A 6861-nucleotide genomic window follows, 5' to 3' on the forward strand; every position below is an offset into this window, starting at 1 on the left:
GTCTTCTTGATGATAGCCATTCTTATGGGTGTGAGATAATACATCATGGTAGTTTTGATTTGCATTTCCCTGATGATTATTGATGTTGAGCATCTTTTCATGTGTTTGTTGACCATCTGTATGTCTTCTTTGGGAAAATGTCTATTTAGTTCCTCTGCACATTTAAAAAATCAAATAGTTTGTTATCAACTTGTATGACTTGTGACTTATTTACATATTTTGGATATTAACCCCCTGTTGAGTATATGGTTTAATAATATTTTCTCCCATTCCACAGGTTGCCTTTTCATTTTTATTGTTTCTTTTTAGTTTGTAGTCCTGCTTGTTGATTTTGCTGCTTATACTTTTGGTGTCATGTCTAAAAAATAATTGCCAAGACTGATGTCAGGAGCTTTTCTCCTATGTTTCCTTTGATGAGTTTTGTGATATCAGATGTTAAGTTTAAGTCTTTGATCTACTTTGAGTCAAATTTTGTGAGTGGTGTATAATAGTGGTCTAATTTCATTCTTCTGCATGTGGTTGTTGAATTTTACCAACACCATTTGTTGCAGAGTCTCTTCTTTCCCAATTTATTGTTCTTGGCTCCCTTGTCAAATATTTGTTGCCCATAAATACACGGGTTTATTTCTGGGCTCTCTATTCTCTTCCATTTGTCTATGTGTCTATTTTTATGCCAGTACCACACTGTTTTAATTACTATAACTTCATAGTATAGTTAGAATTCAGGAATGTGATGCCTCCAGCTCTGTTCTTATGATTTCTTTGGATATTCAAGGTTTCTGGTAGTGCCACGAAGATTTTAGTGGCACTATGTCTGTGTAAAAAAGCCATTGGGATTTTGATAGGGATTGCTTTCTATGTCTGTGTAAAAAAGCCATTGGGATTTTGATAGGGATTGCCTTGAATCAATAGATGGCTTTGGGTAGGATGGACATTTTAACAATATTCTTCTGATTCATGAACACAGGCTACCCTTCCATTTGTTTGTCTTGTCTTCAGTTTCTTTCATCAAAGTCTTGTAGTTTTCATTGTACTGATCTTTCACTTCCTTGGTTAAATTTATTCCTAAGTGTTGTTTTTTGATGCTATTGCAAATGGGATACTTTACTTCTCTTTCAGATGTTTTGTTCTCAGTGTATAGAAATGCAACTTATGTCTATATGTTGATACTCTGCAGCTTTACTGAATTTGTTGATTTGTTCAACAGTCTTTATGGTTTTCTATACATAAGATCATATCATCCACAAATAATGGCAATTTGATTTCTTCCTTTATGATTTTAATTGCTTTTCTTTTTCTTGCCCAATTGTTCTAGCTAGAACTTCTAGTACTGTGTTGAACAAGAGTGGTGTGAGTGGTCATCCTTGTCCTGTTCCTGATCTAAGAGGAAAAACTTTTAACCTTTCATGGTCAACTATATGTTAGCTGTGGTTTTGTCATATATGGCCTTTTATGTTGAAATATGTTTCTTCTATACCCAGTTTGTTGAGGATTTTATCATGAAAAAAATATTGCAAATTTGTCAAATTTTTTTTCACATATGAGTTTTATATTTTATTCTATTAATGTGGTGTATAACACATTAATTTGCATATGCTGAACCATCCTTGCATCTCAGATAAATCTCATTTAATCATGTACAATCCTTTTAATGTGTTGTTGAATTCTGTTTGCTAATATTTTGTTGAGAATTTTTACATCTGTATTCATTACAAACATTGGTCTATAGTTTCCTTTTCTGTAGTGCCCTGGTCTGGCTTTTGGTATCAGGGTATTGTTGGCCTTGTAAAATGATTCTGGAAGTGTTCCCTCTTCAACTTTTTAGAAGAACTTGACAAGGAATGGTATTAATTCTTCTTTAAATGTTTGCTAGTATTCACCAGTGAAGCCATCTAGTTCTGGGGTTTTCTTTATTAAAGGTTTTTGATTTCTGATTCAATCTCCTTACTCATTATTCAGACTTTCTATTTTTCTCTGAATAAGTCTTGGTAGGTTGTATGTTTCTGGGGAATGTGTCTATTTCTCCTAGTTTATTCAATTTGTTGCATATAACTGATCACAGTAGTCCCTTTGTATTTCTTAATATCAATTGTAATGTCCCTCTTTAATTTCTGATATTTATTTGGGTCTTCTCTCTTTTTTTTTTTAGCTGGCACTAGCTATAGGTTTATTAATTTTGATAACTTAAAAAAACCCCAGCTCTTAGTTTTGATTTTTTTTCCTCATTTTTTTCTGGTCTATATTTATTTCTGCTCTGATCTTTGTTATTTGCTTCCTTCTGCTAGTTTTGGGCTTAGCTTCTTTTTCTAGTTTATTGAAGAGGAAAGTTTGGTTGTTTTTGATCTGTTGTCTTAATATATGCATTTATCACTATAACTTTCCTCTCAGAATTATTTTGCAACATCCCATAGGTTTTGGTATTTTTTCCTCTTTTCATTTGTTTTTGAGAGATTTTTTGATTTTTTATTTGAACCATTGGTTGTTCAGAGTATGTTGTCTAGTTTCTACATATTTGTAGATTTTCCTCCTTTCCTATTGTTGTTGATTTCTAGTTTCATACTCTTGTATTTGGAAAGAATACTTAGCAAGTTTAAGAAGGTTCAAATCTTACAATGTATGTTTTATGTCCCATCATATGGGCTGTCTTGGAGAATGCTCTGTGTGCACTTGAGAAGAATACGTATTGTCCTTCTGTTGGATGGAATGTTCTATAAATGTCTTTTAGGTCCATTTGGTCTAATGTGTGATTCAAGACCAATATTTCCTCATTGATTTTTCTGTCTATCTTGTTGAACTATCCATTGTTGACATTGGGGCTAATGAAGTCTCATATTATTATGTATTGTTGCCTATTTTCCCTTCAGATCTGTTAGTATTTGCTTAATATATTTAGGTGCTCCAATGTTGGGTATGTATATATTTATGATTGTTATATCTTCTGTTGAATTGATCACTTAATCATTATATATTGACCTTCTTTGTGTATTGCTTCCATTTTTGACTTAAGGTCTATTTTGTCTGTTAACAGAAGGTCTGTAAGTATAGCCACAACCACTTTCTTTTCATTTCCTCTTGCGGGAAATATCTTTTTCAATCCATTCACTTTGTGCATATCCTTAAAGCTGAAGTGAGTCCATGTGTATATCTGGTAATAGCCAGACAGACCATAGTATGGACTGTGGAACCAGCAGAGCAGAAAACCTTCCCCAACCCCTCTTATCAGTCAGGAAAAAAACTGGAGATAGCTGTCCAAAAAGTAGCTGTCCTGGACAGATAGCACAGAAGAGAGAGAAACTGTAGAAGTCCAGCATATAGTTAGTTCTTGTTTTTTTATACAGCTACTCTGCCTTTTGATTAGTGAAATTTAATTCATTTGCACATTTATTTATTTATTTATTTATTTATGGCCACACTGTGTGGCATGTGGGATCCTATTTCCCTGACCAGAGATCGAACCCCTGCCCCCTGTGTTGGGAGCATGGAGTCTTAACCATTGGACCACCAGGGAAGTCTCTAGATTTATTATTGATATGTATGTACTTACTAATGTCACCTTTTAAATTGTCTTCTATTGTGTTCTAATTCCATTCCCCCCCCTTTCTTTCTGCCTACATTTGCAAATTTGATTTTTTTTCCCCCATGGTGGTATGTTCTCTTTCTCCTTTCTTTATCTTTGGTACATTTATTCTAGGTTTTTGCTTTGTAATTACCATGAGGCTTACATAAGATATCTCATACATAAAACAATCCATTTTAAGCTGATAGCAACTTAACTTCACTTGCCTACAAAAGCTTCACTCTTCTTCTCTCCCCCTTTATATTTTTGATGTCATTGTTTGCCTCTTTTTTATTGTATATTCATTAACAAATTATAGTAGCTGTAATTATTTTAATACTCTTTTCCTTTGACCTTTATACTATAGTGAAGTGGTGAATACATCATTTGATTACAGAATTAGTTTTCTAATCTGTCTGTGTACATACATTTACCAATGTGTTGTATATTTTTGTATGTTTTCATGTTGCTGATAGTGTCTTTTCATTTTAGCTTGAAGAACTCCTTTCAGAATTTCTTGCAGGGGTGGCCTAATGGTGATGAGCTCCCTTAGCTTTTTTTCTTTTTCTCCCTAGGAAAGTCTTTATTTCTCCTTCATATTAGAAGGAGAAATTTGCTGTGGATAGAGAACTCTTGGGCTGGCAATCTTTTCTTTCAATACTGTAATTTCATTCTGCCCTGGAATGTAGGGTTTTTGCTGAGAAATCCAATGATAGTCTAATGGGGGTTCCTTTGTAAGTTATCTCCCCCTCCCCCCACCGGATGAGTGGACTTTCTGCTGAGCTCAGTCTACAGGAATCATGTTCCTAAAATTCCCTTTGATATTTTTATGTACCTTTTTCTTGATCTCCTACCTCCTCCCAGTCATGGACCTGCTGCTTCAATACTCTGGGCACAGCTAGAGAGAAACAGGTTTCTCTAGAAGCATCCTAGACACTGGTGGGGCTGGGTACTCTCTATTTCCCCTGAAGCAGAGTTTGCTGCTGCCTGGTAGTCCAGCCCCATGCAGTGTTGCCTTGTTGAGGTGAATGGTGGTGGTAGTTGTTCTGGTTCTTCTTTCTTCTTTCTTTTTGTGCTATGTCCAATTTTTTTCCCAGTGGTGTACTGGAATCTCTCCTTGGGGAGGCTGGACTTCTACAGTTTCTGTGTCTTCTGTGCTCTCTGTCCAGGACAGCTATCTCCAGTTTTTTTCCTGACTGATGAGAGTGGTTGGGGAAAGTTTTCTGCTCTGCTGATTCCACAGTCCATACTAAGGTCTATCTGGCTATTACCAGATATACACATGGGCAAGACTCCTCCTAGATCCCTTGGTGTATGGTGCTAGGTCCCCATAGCTCCCACAAAGGCACTTTTGTCTCTGAATGGATGTCTAATGCTTTGTTGAAAAAGGAACAAAAAGCAGGAATGTCTTATGCTGCCATGATGTTCTTTTTCACTTTCTTAATGGTGTCTTTTGAAGCATAAATTTTTTTAAATTTTGATGAAGTCCATTTTATCTTTTTATTTGTTGGTTGTTCTTTTGGTGTTATATCTAAGAAATGATTGTCTAATCCAAGGTCACTGAGATTTATTATTATGTTTCCTTCTGAGAATTTATAGCTTTAGCTCTTATATTTAGATCTGTGATCCATTTTGACTTACATTTGTGTATGGTGTAAGGAACGTGTCCAAGAACCATGCAGCTTCTTGTGGTCTCGGTATCACTTTTTGGGAAGACTATACTTTCCCCATCAAATTGTCTAAGAACTCTTGTAGAAAACCATTTGACTATAAATATAAGGATTTAATTCTGTTCTCTCAATTCAGTTCCATGTTTCTAAATGTCTAACCTTATGCTGGTACCACACTGTCTTGATTACTATAGTTTTGTAGTATGTTTTTAAAATTGGGACACATGAGTCCTCCAACTTTGTCCTTCTTTTTCATGATTTTCTTAGATGTTCTATGTTCCATGTATTTGCATATGAATTTCAGGGTGAGCCTGTGAACTTTTTTTTTTTTAAGGCAGCTATAATTTTGATGAGGAATGTGTTCAATCTGATGATTGACTTAGCAGTATTCCCTATCTCAACAATATTAAGCCTTCCAATCAATGAACATGAGTGTCTTTCTAAATACTTACATTTTTCATTTCTTTCAATGAAGCTTTATAGTTTTCAGTGTATAAGTATTGCACTGTTTTGTTAATTTTTTTTCTAGATAATTTATTCTTTTTGATGTTATTGTAAATGGAATTGATTTCTTAATTTCATTTTTAGATTATTCAATGCTAGTGTATAGAAATACAATTGATATTTTACTTTGACTTTGTATCCTACAGACTTTCTGAACTTGTTTATTCATTGTAATAGTGCTTTGGTGGATTCCTAAGGTTTCTTTAGATACACAATCATGTCATCAGCACATATAGATAGTTAACTTCTTCCTTTTAAATCTGAGTGTCTTTTACTTTAGTATTTTTTCCTTTTCTTATCACCCTGGCTAGAACCTCCAGTGCAAATCTGAATAAAAGTGGCCAGAGAAGATTTTCTTATCTTGTAGATCTTAGAGGGTAAGCATTCACTCTTTCCCTACTAAGTATGATGTTAGCTGTGTTTTTAAAAAACATCAAGAGATGTCTTTTGTCATGGATTGAATTGTCTTCCAAAAAGGTATGTTGAAGTCCTAGCCTCTGGTAATTGTGAATGTGGACCTCATTTTAAAATAGTCTTGCAGATGTAATCAAGTTAAGGTAAGGTAATTGGGGTGGGACATAATCCAATATGACTGTGTTCTTATAAGGAGAAAAAAAGAGACAGAGATGTACTCACACACAGGGAAGATGGGAATGTATGACAGAGGCAGAGGTTGGAGCTATGTTGCCCAAAGCAAAGGAATGCCTGGAATTATCAATATAAGAAGCTGGAAGAGGCAAGGAAAACTTCTCTAGAGGCTTCAGAGGGAGCATGGCTCTGCCAGCACCTTGGTTTCAGACTTCTAGTCTCATTAACTGTGAGAGAGTAAATTTTTGTTTTAAGACACACCCAGTATGTGGTATTTTGTTACAGCAGACTTAGGAAACTGACATTCTTTTTGTTAGGCTGAGAAAATTCCTTTCTTTGCCTGTTACAGATCTATTCAGATTTTCTATTTCTTCTCAAGTCAGTTTTGATAGCTTGATTCTTTTAGATGAAATAGACAATTTCCTTAAGTAATTTGTTGGCATAGAGTTGTCCATACTATTCCTCTATAATTCTTCCTATTTCTGTAACTTTTATAGTCATCTCCCCTTTTTATTCATGATTTTATTGATTTGAGTCTTTTTT

Source organism: Mesoplodon densirostris, chromosome 4 (assembly GCF_025265405.1).
Source record: "Mesoplodon densirostris isolate mMesDen1 chromosome 4, mMesDen1 primary haplotype, whole genome shotgun sequence".
Classification (NCBI taxonomy): Eukaryota; Metazoa; Chordata; class Mammalia; order Artiodactyla; family Ziphiidae; genus Mesoplodon; species Mesoplodon densirostris.